This window comes from Dipodomys ordii, unplaced genomic scaffold (genome assembly GCF_000151885.1).
Source record: "Dipodomys ordii isolate 6190 unplaced genomic scaffold, Dord_2.0 Scaffold5, whole genome shotgun sequence".
NCBI lineage: Eukaryota > Metazoa > Chordata > Mammalia > Rodentia > Heteromyidae > Dipodomys > Dipodomys ordii.
This window is the reverse complement of record NW_012267221.1, coordinates 14,732,611-14,748,140: the sequence shown is the minus strand read 5'-3', so window position 1 is coordinate 14,748,140 and position 15,530 is coordinate 14,732,611.

Sequence of the window (15,530 nt, the reverse complement as noted above, 5' to 3'; positions counted from 1 at the left end):
TCATGGATATTATGGCATTTTAGGAACTCATGTACTTACAGTTATTAGAAGATACTCAGTTTTTTTTTCAGATCATATTCTTCTTAACCCTATTACTTAATGTAATCCTTGAGTGGTTTCTCTGCCTTTTGATAAGAAGTCTTTCTGTGAATTGTATAGCCTATTTTCTTACTGTTTAACTTACTGACTCCCAATTCCTCCATTATCATCTTTTTGTCTTATTTTTTTTCCAGTTGAATATGTAGGACATTGTTTCAAAGAGATTCCAAAGTCAAGAATCTGTCTTGATCCAAACTATCTATTTTATAAGGAAATGGGCTTTTGTTTTGAAAGCTGGTTATTTATATAATAAATATTAACAAAGTTGAATGAATGTGAATCTTTCTTAAATCCTTATTAGCACCAATGATAGTGCTTTATTCTTTATAATTACTCAATTATTTAATAAAAATGATCACTTCTTAAAAATCACAGTTTGTGGAAGATCTGCTTTTGGAAAACTATGTGCATTTTTAGGAATGCATAATTTCCATTCAAACAGACTTGGATTCAAACCTTAGATTTAACAGAAAATGCCTCTTTAAATTGAAACAAATTAATGTCCCCAAAGACTCCTATTATTATCTATAAGAGAAATTTAGTAATCACCATTCCAAACTAATTCCTTTTAAGAGTTTTGAATTAAGATAGCTAAAATGTCTCACATATAGCAATGGTTCTATGTGTGGTAAAAATTGTTCTAATTTATAATTCAGTACATTGGTTGGCAGTTTTTAAAAGGTAAGCAGAAAGTTCATAACAATTTGAACTAAGTTCTGAGGGTCCCATAATGAGATGAAAATATGATGATGCTTTTTCAGAAAAAAATCACTCATTATATAAACAATAAGCATAGTGCTGTATAATGGATCTTGAACTTGCCCACAAAGAACCACATATTAAGGACCTGGTTCCCATGTGATATTTCAGGAAGATGATATAACCTTTAAAATTGGCATTTAGTGAGTGGTCTTAGATCATTATGGTTATGCCCTTGTAGTTTATGAGTCTCTACCATGCTGAGAGGATCTGACTCCAATGTGTTCTATTTGAGTATTTCTTTAGCTGCCAAAGGCTTATAATTCTTTAAATTAATTTTAAGTGCTAAGTAAATTATTCATAGAAAACATTTTCTATTATTTTGAAGTTCTTACCATTTAGATCACTCCCTCCCCCCCTTTTTTTGAAATTCTTCCTGAGATAGATTGATAATGTTATTTGGAGTTTCTATTTCAGATAAAACATACAACATAGAACATTAACTAGATTATTTGAAACATTTTTAGCCTTGTATTTTTTCCTTCAAAAATATATAAAGAGTTAAAGTTATCTGATTAGCAAGCAATTTGTTCTAACCATCTGTTTTATTTTTTTTTAGGAAATGTACATCTTTACCCTGCCTTACTTAGATTTCAAGGCTTATGAACAAAGACGCTACTTAAATAACTTGCTTCTCATCTCACTCCTCACTTCTACACCAAATGTATAAGTTAATAAAGGTATATTGATGGTTAAGAGAAAGGAACAAAAATTGTTGGCCAAAATCTTGAAAAATCCAATTTAAAGAATCTTCTTTTAAATTGGCATTGCATTAAACACTGCAGTCTGAAATAGGTAATTATGAAGTATCACACATTCTGTGATAGAAATGAGAAACAGACATTTCTTAATATATATGAATATAGCTGAATGGTTTTTGTGTGATTGAAACTTGCTGTATTTTCTAGGATATCCTTAGACTTTGGATTCATGTGATCCAGCATCATCAGCCTTGTAAGAACCTGGGATTAAAAAAAAATAGAATCAGCTAAGTTATCCTTCTTTTTTTTTTTTCTTCTTTCTTCCACTGAAGAGTTTGAGATGATCTACCCCATCTAGGAGCAAAAGGTAGCAAAAGATCTTACAGATGACATGTTTGTTGGCTACCTATCAACACCCTCACTTGGCTTCTATTTACTATGCAAAATAAAAAGTTTAGCTCTTATCTTTCGATCCTTCCACAGAAGTTGGTCCATATGACCTAATTCTGGCAAAAGACTAGGATCTAGCTCGTAGGAGAAATCTGACCCTTCAGAAATAAAGTTCTGGAACATCATTTTTGTTTTCTCTTGTTTGGATACAGGACTCTTTAGAGACTCAATTTTAGTGTCAAAGAGAAACAAAATGAGAGATAATAAAGAGTATGCTCCTCCTAACCTTATTTCATTGCCAGTTGCTGGACAAGCAAGATGATCTCCATGAAATTTAAATGAGGTGTTTAAATTGGTTCCTTGTATAAATTACTCTACATGGATATTCTCCAATTTGACATACATGCTGATTTCCAGATCAGTCTTGCTGCTACATGGAAAGTAGATTATGTAAAATGGGTAAAGATTCAGAAAAAAAAAGTTTAGGTTGGCCCAATGAGCAGGTTAGACTTATTCTCTTCTCCCAAAGCTTACATTATTTGTTAAATTAGATGCAAAAACGTTCTTTAATGAGAAATTAAGTTTGAGCTCTTTATTATAGAATAAGGAATATTAGGCATTCCCAGAAATCACAGTGCTCCATTTGAGGAAAAGGAAAAGAATAGTTAGCTAATACCCAAGGGCAAATTGGACCTAGGAAATAAGAGATTTATTTTCATAATTCTCTTGGGCCTCACGAACGGAGAAGTGAAATAGTTTTACTGTTCACAATACAAGTATGAAGAGTGACAATAGCACAGAGAAATACAGGCTCATCGACTGTCACATCCCCGCTTCACATTCCTGCTTCTCCACATGTATGGAGGCTGATTTCTCTGCATTCTACCTTTCAAGTTAGAATCAATTTGCCAGCACTGTATCTAAACCTTCCATTTATTTAGGAATGTCTACCTTAGGGTCACTTTTAAAGGAAGGGCTTGAGATTTTCTTAATAAGCACTTACTCTTTAAGTCATAATTTATCATTAACACAAGAGCACTGATTATAGAAGTATTTTTAATTGCTCTATTTATCATTTTTTTTAAAATAGGAGCCATTTCCCTTGTGCAATACAGAAAACAAATGTCATAATTACACTGACTCTCTTAAAAACCCAGAGTATTCACAAGATGCATTTTTAATTTATTTTTTGACCTAAAAATATACAACTCATACATACTAATGGGGAAGCAGGCAATATTCAGTGTATCTGTACCTATTAAAATTAGATTAAAATATCTTCTCAATCACTTCTCTCTTTTGCGTGTGCCAGTCTTGGGATTTAAGCTCAGTGTCTGGGTCCTTTCCCTTAGTTGTTTTGCTCAAGGCTAGCAATTGGAGATAAGAATCTCATGGATTTTCCTGTCCTGGCAAGCTTTGAACTGTCATCAGCTTCCTGAGAATTGCAAGTGTGAGCCACCAGCACCCGGCTTCATTTATTATTTCTTGATGGTGAAAGCTTGCAAAATCCTTCTACCTTTTTGATATAGGTAGTACTATATTGTTATCTATAGTAATATATTGCCCAGTAATAGGCCATAACTTATCGCCCCCAACTGCTAGGTAGTCCATAATGATCAGCGCCATCCTCCACAACTCTCTCCAACCTGTGTTAACCACTGTATTCTCCTCCACTTCTATAAAATCAAATGTTTTAGATTTCATATATGAATGAGATCATGTATGTGCTACTAGTTTTTCTGTTTTCAGCTTATTTTACTTAATGGTCTATAGTTCCATTCATGTTACCGTAAATGACAAGATGTCCTTCATTTATGGATAAATAGTATTTTGTTGTACACAGTGACCACATTTTCTTTATATGCACATTAGTTGAAAGATAAGGGAGTTTTTTTTTCCATTTCTTGACTATTCCAAGCAGTGTTGAAATAAGCATAGAAACATAGAAACATAGATGTCATATGGAAGGGCTTCTGCTCTGTTTTCTACAATGGCTGTTCTAGGTTACATATACCCAAAACATGTATACCTTTCTCTCCATCCTCACCACTCTGTAGTCTCTTTATAGAAACTATTCTATAACATACCCTGTTTTCACTCTATTTGATGTTGGTATAATTTGGGGAGAGGAAGAAAAAAAAACAAATTGTTTAAATAGGGATATAGGTGGACCCAATACAATAATGAGATGTACAAGAGGTTATGTCGAAAAACAAACTGTACGACTTTGGCGCGGCAGGGTGGACTGGGGGTGGGGGGACAGGGGGAGATGAGAAGGGATGGGAAGGGGAAACGAAGGAGGAGGCTACAATGCTTGATAAGAAATGCACTCATCGCCTTGCTCATGTAATTGTAACCCCTCTGTACGGTATTTTCACAATAAAATAAATAAATAAATAAATTCAAGAAACTATTCTAACAGAGAGAGGATATTTCTCATTGCGGTTTTTTGAAAACTAATCATGAGTATTTTTCATTTATCTGTTTATTATTTTTGCATCTTAATGTGATAAACATTTATTTAGATCTATTGCCAAACTTTAAGTCGGACTTTTCTTTAGAGTTGAGATTTTGTTATTCCTTGTATGTTTTGGATATTAACCTTTGTCAGATGTACCTACTGAAAATACTTCTACCCATTCCAAAGGCTGTCTCTTCACTCTACTTATTGGTTCCTTTGCTCTGCAGTAGCATAATCCTGTTTGTGTAATTTTCCCTTTTGCTTTCTGTGCTTCTAGGATTTCATCCAAAAATTTTTGTACATTACAATAACCTAAAGCATTCTCCCCATGTTTCCTTCTAGTGATTGCATAGGTTCAGAACTTTTATTTTATTTTAAATCCAATCCATGTTGACACAGTTTCATTCCTTTGTGTATGAATCATCTGATTTTTCTACATTATTTATCCAAAAGAATGTCCTTCCTCCAATACATATTCATCACACCTTTGCCAAAAATTATTTAGCTTCTTAGTCTGTTAAATTGGTCCGCAAGTCTGTTTTGTGACAATACCATGCTGTTTGGATTATGCCAACTTTATATTATGTTTTGATATGGTAAAAATATGCCTTCCTTCTGTATTGTTATTTTTACTCAAGGTGGCTTTGGGTTCTTTGTGTGTGTGAATGTGTGTGTGTGTGTGCGTGCACATGTGTATGTGTGCCCATATGCATTCTAGAACTTGTTTCTTCTTTAAAGAATACTATTAATGTTTTGAAAGGATTTCTCTGAATATTGAGAATCAATTTGAATAGTATAGATATTTAAAAATGATTCTTCCAACCCAGAAAAATAGCTGCTTTCAATGTTTCTAATTCATAAACATTCTAAAATATACATCCTCAAAATGTACATTGTAGATTTTTAAATTTGCACTCAATATTTTTATAAATCCATACAATCATCTTATAAAATCTTATTTTATTTTCTACATTGTTTTATTCACCAAAGAAAGACAAAACTATGATATAAACATTAAGAAGATTACAAACCATTCTGTTTGGTAATGTCTGATCATGTATGAAACTTCAATTTATGTAACTGCTAGAGAGGCCATTTATATTACAAGAATTCCAATGGTATTAGTTATGACTTAATTGTTTTCCATCAATATATGTTCAAATCTTAACCCCAAGTAATAGAGTAAGTAACCATACTCAGATATAACCTTAAAAAGGGAGATAAATTAAACTGTAATTATTATAGTAGACCTTAGGTCAATATAAATATTACTTGGATGCACACATGTACAAATAGAATAATAAAAATAGGTAAGAAATAATATCTATAAACAACTGACCCTTTATCCTTGATCTTCTAACATAGATAATGTTGTGAAAATAAATATCTATTAAGCAACTCACCTAGTGGCATGTTTTACAGCAGCCCTGGAAAACTAATGAAGTACCACAGCTTTTGGACACAGTTAAAGCCTTTCTGCAATTAGAATGACTATGCCCTTAAATAGTAACTGTGACAACCAGTTAACTTGTCTGGTTAACTCCAAATAATATATTAATTCATTCAATACATCAATATGTACTTACTATATTAACTATACGAGTTGAATGTTTTCATTTGTGAGTGACTAGATTTTGGACATTTAAGAAAATATCAAGAAATTCAATGTAGTAGGAGATATAGAAATGCAAAATCAACCTTATTGGTGTAAGAGATAACAAAGTGAATTCATCATTCCTTCATTCCCTCATTCATTCTTAAAACCCAAGGTGTAGTCTTAGATGCTCTCTAGGACAATAATAAGCTAGGGGAGCATTGAATTCTTATGGAATGATATTTCACTGAAATTGTATCTAGTATTATATCCATTCTCTAATGAAGTCAGAAGGTTTTATTCTGTGTTCTTTATAGGCTGTCTTCTGGATCACCCATCAACTACACAGAAATTCCTATAAAATGGATGTTGTCATTCCCTGCTAGTTGCTTTTCTTTGTTCCATGGTCCTATTATTCATTCACTCATTCAACAAAAACATGAAATTATCCTTTCATCTCTCTCCCCATGGAGTATCATCAAGTTTGGTGCTTTTCAAACATCTCTAAATGCTCAGACTCTCTTCATAATTCATTGCTTATTTTAGGCCTTGGTTAGATTAGTATAGTCTAATTACCATAGGCTAAAATCTACAGTCTAGAATATTATCTGTACTAGGGAATGTCTATTTGGTTCTAGTTTGACTCCACTTTCTATACTGATTCTAGAGTTTCATCTCTAAAATTAAAACACGGATATGTTGATTTTTCACACAGTATTTCATGAATGCTAACAAGGTACAACATAACCCAGTTTACAAATTCTTTTCTTCTCCTGCCAAGTTTCCCAAGCATGAACTATTCTACATTTTATGTTTTTATCATAAGAAAACTAATTTGGATATTTAAATATACATTTAGCTGAGTATAGATAAAAAGGGGATTTTTTTCCCAGTCATTGTCCAACTAGGGAATGGATGGCCATCCTAGATCATAATATTTGTGTAACTTTTCAACTTTTCTGATTCACATTTATTAAAACAAATTCTGTTGTGTAGTCATAAATTACTATTATTGTCCTTCTCTGTGCAATATGCATACAAGAGCTTACTACACGTAGGGTAAAAGGAGCAAAGTATGTCATTCGAAGGAAGTTTTATGACTATAAATGAATAATGGAGGTGATCTCTGTTTTCCAGTGTCCTAAAATGCATGTTAAAATTTGTGAAAATGTAGGTAGACATAAGAGTAAACTAATCCAATACATTCCCCTCAATTACTATTGATTTTCTTGGGAAACAGTATATGGAACAATGCAATTGCTCATTAGAAATCTTTCCTAAAGAAACAAGTTACCATATACATACTTGTCTGTTATTTAATCAAACTCTGAACTCAATGAAGACACTAACCAAGCATATTGTACTCTAATTTTTTTCATGAATACTAAAATACTTTATCTTTGACCTCTAAAAATTATATGTTGTATATGACCCCATAAGCAAAGCGAAGTATTAAATTAATGATATAAAGTTTTTTCTATTAAGTTATCTTAAGTATTATCTCATGAATGGCCTCTTCAGAATAACAATTATTTTGTTAAAATATTAATATTTGAAAAACCACTCAAATAAAAATTCTATGCAAGCAAAAATGTGGCAGGCCTGGTAACACAACTCAGTGACAGAGTTTTTTACTTTATTTTTATGTCCTTTACTCTTTTTTAAAAAGATTATTTTATTGTAAAGATGCTGTACAGGGGTTTACAGTTACATGAATAAGGTAGTGAATACATTTAGTGACAGAGTTTTACCCACCATGTATAATACTCTGTGTTCAATCCTAAGAAGTAGAAAGCAAAAACAAACAGTAACAAGCTTAGTCTCTTTGTGCATTAGGTCCTTGCATTACTATCTATAAGCATATCACTTTGCTGATATTTCCAATCTTCCATCTAGCATATATCACTTTAGTAGAAGTCAATTAATATGAAGAAGGAGCTGGGAATGTGGCTTAGTGGTAGACTGCTTGCCTAGCATGCATGAATCCCTGGGGTTGATTTTTAGTACTATATACACAGAAAAAGCCAAAAGTGGTGCAGTGGTTCAAGTGGCAGAGTGCTAGCTTGGAGCAAAACAAGCTTAGGAACAGTGCCCAAACCTTGAGTTCAAGCCACAGAACTGGCAATAAACAGACAGACAAACAAACAAACAAACAAAGTTCTTTGCAGAAAGTTCAGGCTGACCTAAAATAAATGTGCTGATCAGAAATTCCAGGCTTCTGGAGTTCATTATTGAATTCATGGGAGTTCTGAAAGGGAAGCATTCAATGACTGATTTTTAACAATATTTTAGAGCATAGAAGAGGTTAGTAATGATGAAATGATCAGAGTGGACTGGAGATATGGGTCCCTTACAAATTAACACACAATTATTGCCTCAACTGGATCTTCTAACCCACCCTGCCCTACCCCTTCATCTATCAGCCAATCTTGGAGACTGAAGTCTCTTTATTGCTATTTCCAGGCCTTCCAATGAAAGCTATTCCTACTTTATGGATAAGTGGAAGTTTACAGTCTTTGAGGCTGCTGATATAACAGCTTTCATGAGTATTAAAGTTCAAGGAAAATAATCCTTTTAAAAATGTACATTAAGTTCTTTCTAACGATTCATGAGAAAGCTCCTTCTTTACCAATTACTAAGTATTAAAAAAGTTACCAATTATTAAAGGTTTTACTGACAAGGTCATTTATAAAAGAATCATTCAATCTGGCCAGAAAAAAAAACAACTTGCTGAGAGTACAGCTAAAAACAATTCTTCGGCTAAATTCTCAGGAAGTTAATGTTTCTGTTATCTTTATTTATATTTAGAGAAGGTGTAGTGAGAATGCTTCATCCTTGAACTGAGAAGCTGCCTCTGAGCTCTTTGCAGAGAAAAAGAAGAAAGTTTGATTGCAGTGGCAGGTTTGAACAACTTGGATGTGCAGAGTATTGATTTCTCTCTTGTATTTATTCTATTTTTTTGTGTTAGGAAACATTAAATATCTGGAGAGAAATGGCAAAAGTGGACATTTTTAAAACAGTTTGACATGATTGAAAGCCTTCGTATTTGTCAAGGTGTTTCCCCACTAGATGGAATTGTTTTGTTTTCACATTTTTGTTCCCAATAGGTGTCATATCCTTGAAATGTGGCAGATTCATGTCTCTGAAGTAGCAGTTTTTCAGTTTAACAGCAACTAACTGTCAGTTGGGCACTGGGAATCCATGGTAGGCTGACATAACCATATGCTCTGCTCTCCCATTTTACTAATCGGGCACTTGGTAAGTACAAGGAAAAGCCTGTAAGGCACTGTTCAGCACAAGGATCAAATACGGATCTTGGCCATTCTTTAGTCATCTCTCAAAAGGTACCACAGATCTCAAGTTGGTTTCTCTGGCAACTGTAGTGACAGATGAATTCCAATTCATAATTGACCAGTCACTAGGCCCGTGGAATCTTTCTTTGTGTGCCAAGCCTCCATGTGGCCTGTGGAGTGTGGGAAGTGGTCACCCCTCCCAGTTTCCTGAGTTCTTTGAGACAGAACTAGTGAAGCACACAACTCTGTTCTGATCACTGGAAGGATTTTTACTTCTTTACAATCCATTCACAACTGCTTTGACTTCCTTATTCGAGAGAACAATGCTGCTTATTTTGGATTGTTTTGTGCTCTTCATACCTGTTGAGATCAAATTATGTGAAACCTTCAGGCTTACTTTACAGTCATCTAGACGACAGTTTTTAAAATGTCACTAGTTGGCATCCTTTACAAACTTCACTGATTTCTTTTTTTTAATTTCTTTTTTTATTATTGTGAAAATACTGTACAGAGGGGTTACAATTACATGGGCAAGATAATGAGTACATTTCTTATCAAGCATTGTAGCCTCCTCCTTTTTTTCCCCTTCCCATCCCATCCTCCCTCCACCCCTCCCCCACCCAACCCTCCTCCGCCCCCCTACCAATGTTGTAAAGTTCGTTTTCTACATAACGACTTGTACGCCTCATTGTTGCAATAGGTCCACCTGTATCCCTATTTAAACGATTTGGTTTTTTTTCCTTTCCCCTCCACAAATTATAACAACATCAAATACGGTGAAAGCAGGGGTTATACCGTGGGAGAGGGACATACAAAGCAACAAAGAAATAATCTTATAAATGTGTTAGAAACAATCACATGAAAGAAAAAAAACATTTGAATACATATCTTAGGGTCCATTTCCCAAACATCAACTTATCTGACCTTTTTGCTTGACTCAGACATATACTAGATATTGCAAATAAGGGAAACCATGGGACCTATGTTTCTTTGGGCCTGGTTTACTTCACTTAATATAATTTTTCCAAGTCTTTCCATTTCCTAACAAATGGGGCAATGTCATTCTTTCTGATGGAGGCATAAAATTTCAGTTGGTGGGAGTGTAAACTTGTTCAACCACCTTGGAAAGTAGTATGGAGGTTCCTCAAAAGACTCCATATAGAGCTCCCCTATGACCCAGCAATTCCACTTTTGGGCATTTACAAAATGTTCAAAAACAAGACTACATTAAAGCTACCAGCACAACTATGTTTATTGCAGCATTATTTACCATAGCTAAGATATGGAACCAACCCAGATGCCCCTCAGTAGGTGAATGGATCAAGAAAATGTGGTATATATATACATACCACATATGGAACTTCACTGATTTCTATATGATGAAATGTAATGGGAGTAGTAATGTGTTAGGTGACTAAGGCATATCTCAGTATTTTTCATATGGAAGCAGTTTCAGATTAGCTATTTTGAGTAAAAGTAGTTATCAAAGACTTTGTTACTTTTTTGACTTAACATGCAATTATTATATGAGGAAGTTATATTGTGATAATCCCATGCACATGACTCTAAGTCTTAAAGAAATCTATGAAAAACTCCTTTCAGCTCTTGAAGTAATATTTTGTGTCCTTTATTTGCAAGCTTATATGTAAGAAGTCTTGAAATCTGGAATAATAATGGTTAATAAAACTAGTAAAAGTCTGTCAAACTTGTCACAATTATAGACTCATTATAAATAAGCCTGACATTTAGAAGCATATTCTGAAAAATATTCAAAGAGCTTCTACTCTTGATAGATGTAAAACTAAAACACCACATTGAGTAGGGATATTGCAATTAAATCAGGATTAACCAGGTTTGTATTAATGTTTGTTTTGTATTAGCTTTGAACATTGATTTCATTCATGTTAGTGATGATGGTTGGTAGATTAATGTGAATCTTTACCTTCCTGTCAAGGATCAATAATTCACAGTTATTAGAGGCAGAGACTGTGGATTTTCTGGGCTTATGGGAAATGTACTAACAGTACAGAGGCATCTTGCTAATACCATTGGAAGAAAAGTATTCCTCTTGCTTACCATTGTCAGTCATGTTATTGATCATGAGCACCCTCTACAGAAATGTTACCACCAATGGTACAAATTGAGCTGGAGAAGTTGCTCAATTAACATGAATCCAATGCGACTGTCACTTTTTCAAGATGTCCTCTTGCTTGGTGACTTTCCTGTTTCATTGATTCTGAACACTTGAGTTCCCTAAGAATATATATGACCAAATGGTCTTTTTTTTTTTTTGCTTTTATGGCTTACCATCGCACAAATTGCTGCAGATGTGAATGTTCATATTGGCATACATGGAAGAATGACCTTACTTTATAGCGCTATTATGAAAGCATGGTTTAAACTAGCCTTTCAATTTTTGTGTGACAGAAGAAGGGGCTAATCTTATAGGTCTTGACCTCTCTCGAGCATTCAAAGTATTGATGACAGAGCACAAGGCTCTTTATATTTCCTGTTGTCATTTTCTTAGCCTTAGATTGTTCCCAACCCATTTTAGTGCATATGCCTTATTGACGCCTTGTGTGGGAGGCTAATGTGTCTTCTTACTCTCAACATCTCTGGTCTACATGTCTGTAAGGATTAAGGAAAGAAATGAACTTCCTTAAGTCTCAGACCTAGATTTCTATTATTTCTGATTCATAGAAACAAAAGTACTACTAGAGTTATTAGACTTCATGTCTTATTCAGAATAGCTAATTTATGTGTAGTTTCAAACTATTTGGTGGTCTAATTTTGTGGCACTAATTTGCCCATTAAACTGGATCTTTTTGGTCATTCATTTGAGTACTATTACAACATATATCTCAAATTAGTTGTACAGGTTTTTTTTTTTCTGTATGTATCTTTCCTTCATTTGTATGACTTTATCACAAGTTTCAGTGGAAACATTTCTAAATTACACATTACAAATACACAAATGAAAGCTATAACTTGGTGAGAAAGGTACAAAAATCAGTCCAAAAGAACATGTAAATAATATGAAATAGAGACACCTTAACCTATCATGGTTTTCCTTGGAGAGTCCTTGGTCCAAAGTTCCTGTCACTCCTTCATTGTCTTCACCCCCTGGTGTTCCTTATGCAAGTGATGCCACCACTCCTACCACATACAATTGGCCACAAAACAGGTGCTGGCCACAATGGCACCCACATAAAGTCTGACCAGTAGAGTGTACATTGTCCTGGCAAGAGCCTTTTCACCCACTGGGCTGCCTAGAAATGGATGAGACTGCCAAACCCAATCAGATTTTCATCTCTTTTGTGAGGTTTGAATGGATTATTCAAAGAAAGGCTGAAGACAATAGGAAAGGGGAAAAGTTGCTGAGAGATACACAGAAAGGAAGCAGTAAGCAGAAACTATGGGGTTACAGAATTCAGGGTTAAGAAAATGCCTCCATAGAGAGGAGAATAATGAGGCTCAGTTTGCAAATGACAGCAGATGTCTTAGATGCACAGAGTGACAACGTCTGGGTTGGCATCAAGTAGAACACTCTGCAGGGAGGGAAGGCTGACATGTGCTGAGGGGCACCTTGGCTCTCTACAGGTGTTTTTACCCTAGACGATCATGCATTTCTTGATGATTCCTGGCTGTGTGATTCTGGTTATATTATGGAAGTTGTTTAATTTCCATGAGCCAAGGCAGACATCTGTTTAATTCTCCCTAAGTTTCTCATTAATTCTTTCAAAAAGCCACAGCCATTGTATATGGCTTAATAAGGGGGAAAAGGAAGCTAGTATGACATAGTTATTTTGTGAAGGAATAAAGATGATAATTGCTAACTCAGAACACTTACACTCATGCTACAGAGAAAAGTTATAGTTTGGGCCTAAAATGCATCTATTAAAAGTGATAATGGAAGAATAATCACAATAAATATTTTTCAATCTCTTTTTTTTTGTTTTGGAGGGATACTATGTTGAGTGACTTCTTCAAAATGGGGATTGCGATGAAATTAATATTTGTTTATGTAAGATTTAAGATGCATATTGAATTATTAGGAGCTCAATTGAATTATGCAATTAAGAATATATTTCTAATGCAACAAAAGAAAATTATATTTTTTCTTTTAACCAGAGTAACAGGTTAAATACATTTCACCAAATACATTTTTGTTGTGATGTAAAGTTTTTAGAACTTCAATTCACCTAAGTAATTGTAGATATGTTATATCATGTATCTTTTATCTTTAAAGATAGCTACCCTTGAGATAGTCTGTAGCTGTGAACTATTCTCAACCTAAAAATTATTATTGTTTCAAATGTTATGAAATTGTTTTTAAAATAATAGAGTGCATTAGTTAATAAAAGTTAGGATTTATTTATTTTTGCATCTTTCTACCCAGTCTGGTTTGAACTACAAGATTTCTTTTGGGATTTATCAATGATATATATACATATATATATATATATATATATATATATTTGCCTATACATTTTCTCACCTGATGAAATTCAAAAAGCAATAAAAATTAAGTGTGAAATAGTTGTCTGGACTCCTTTGGAACAATGTGAGGTAAGTAGGTTTAAAATAAATGTATTTTTTGTCTGTTTTGATTCTGTGTATGGTTATAGTTGGGTTTATATAATTCTTGTCATAGGAATTAATATACTGTGTATTCAAAGACAAAGAGTTTAACATATAAAGGAGAATATTGAAAATTTAAGTATTTTGAATTTAGCTATTCAAAATTTGAAATTTTCTGTGAAGTTTATATGCATTGAGAGTATTCCAATGTCAAACAGAAAAATAGAAAAAAAGGAAATATTTTATTTATAAATGAAAATGCTATTTAATCTATAGAGTTTAGTAATGTGAAAATTAAAAAACTTATTTAATATATTTTAGCATCTCTTCAATAATTCTGTAAAACTGAGAAAATGGTATATATTTGATGGGATGAGTTTATACTCTGAAAAAGCAACTATGTGTAGAAATGTTCAATAAAATAGAGACAAGTATATTAACTTTTTATTATAAAGATATTAAATGCAAATATGCCTAATTTTGAAAAGCATATGTAAGAGTTTATCACTTATTCATAATTACAGCATTCAGGGATATCAAGTCAATTTGTGACACTTTCTCCCAATATATGCTTTTTTAGAATTGAGATACTGGTAAATATGTTTCCCATAATTTCCTTGTGATTTTATATCAGTGATTTTGTGTCAGTATAACAGAACACAGAGTCTCAGTTCTTCATAATAAGCAGAATTGACTCATGATTATAAATGCTGGGAAGGCCAAGATCCAGGGAACTCATTCCTGCAATTCATGAATGGCATTCATTCATGTATGAGGGAATAAATATTATGATCCAATCACAACCTTGACTGAAGGTTCCCATTCCACAACATTGTCTCAATGGACATCAAGGTTCCAAAATATGAGCTTCAGGGGATATGTCAAAATCTTAGCAGATACTGTTTTATAAATACCTCAATGCTTTTCATAGTACCCAACCAAATTGAGATTATTAAAGAGTCTTTCCAAGACTTATTTTAGTAGCTACATAACGATCTGTTACAACGTATTTAATATTATTCCTACATTGGTTAATTTAGATTTAGATCAATTTCACTCTAAATAACCTTACAACATTTGTTTTTTTAAAAGTTCTGAAGGCTTTTTTTTTTTACTTTAAGGTAGATTTCAGAAGTAGAATTAATGAATCAAAGGTTGAATTTTAAAAATTTGTGGTACATATTCAAATGTAAAAAATATATATCATTTGTATATGTTCTACAGTCCTCTATGACTGCTAGGATTTCTTCATTTTCTCACGAGCTTTTTAAATTCCAGTTTTTAGACCTTGCAAAAATTAGGGATGAACCTCCCCTTTGGGTTATTATACTTGATGTGACAGCATTTTCAAAGAAATTAGCAAGCAGTTTTTAATTGTTCTTTTATTCTTAGTGAGTTTTTAGAGATGGAGAAAAAGATAGGTGATCTAATGTCATGTCTACACAGCAGAAATAGTGGATATCATCTTTTCAGCAGAGTAAAACCAGTTTTCCCCATCTTCAACAAAATCAAAGTATGTAGTCTGTGCTAATTCTAGGCAAACAGGCTTTTTTTTATTTTAATTTTATTTTATTTTATTTGTGAACATACTGTACAGAGGGGTTACAATTGCATGGGCAGGATAATGCGTACATTTCTTACCAAGCATTGCA